Raw genomic sequence first — 940 nt, forward strand, 5'->3', positions numbered from 1 at the left:
CGTGTGCTGGCCCTCGGCTGGGGGGATAGTAGCTGACTCAGATTCCGCTGACGTAGGGCGGGGTTTGTCTCCGGCCGCATGGTTTCTCAAAGGTGCAGGAGAAAAATGCTCCCCACCCCTGGAGGGGGACCCTGCAGTCCCGTGCCTGCCCAGGTGCGTCCTCAAGCCCTGAGGGTTTGCTGCGGGTGGTGAGGAGGGGCGGTCTGACGGGAGGAAGAGCTACCGGTGTCCCTTGGCCACCGTGGGACTCGGCCGGGTCCCACAGTGGGCACTGAGGGCAGACAGATGCCTGAAGGCTGGTTAGTTGAGAATACGGGAGGGGTGGGGCCCCAGAGCACCCCTGGGGCTGGACGTCGAGGAAGGCACCCGGGCTCCCAGGGGTCAGGCTGGGGCCTCCAGCAGGGTTCTGGGCCTGATAAGGCTAGTCCTGTGCAGGCTTCGAAGCCAGGCCAGCTGACGCCAGGATGGGCTGGAGCCACCCTCACCTGTCTAGAAGAGCGGCAGTCCCAGCAGTGCTGGGAGGGATAAGGGCTGGGGCAGGCGTCCAGGCCATTCTCTCTGCTGGGGTCAGGTAATCCCCACCTCCAGCAGTCAGTCTGTGCTGGCCCAAGGACAAGTGGCTTTGTGACCTGGACCAGAACAGAAAATGGCTAGAACAGGTTGAGGGCAGCTGTGCCCGGGGCGGGGGCTCTGCCCATGGCAGACCTTCCTGAGCTGGGTTTCCGTCCTGGCCCCTCTGGACCCGAGATAACCACCTGAAATCACAAAGGTCAAAGCTGTGTGCCTGATTCAGTTACATCTACCTGCCCCTCTCAGCCCGTATTTGGCTAATTATTAAGGCCTTTTAGTGGATTAAGAAATAGAGTCAGCCAGATGCGGTGGCTCATGCTTCCAATCCTAGCACTTTGGGAGGCTGAGGCAGGTGGATCACCTGTCAGGA

The sequence above is a fragment of the Saimiri boliviensis genome, chromosome 3, assembly GCF_048565385.1.
Source record: "Saimiri boliviensis isolate mSaiBol1 chromosome 3, mSaiBol1.pri, whole genome shotgun sequence".
In the NCBI taxonomy this organism is placed as follows: Eukaryota; Metazoa; Chordata; class Mammalia; order Primates; family Cebidae; genus Saimiri; species Saimiri boliviensis.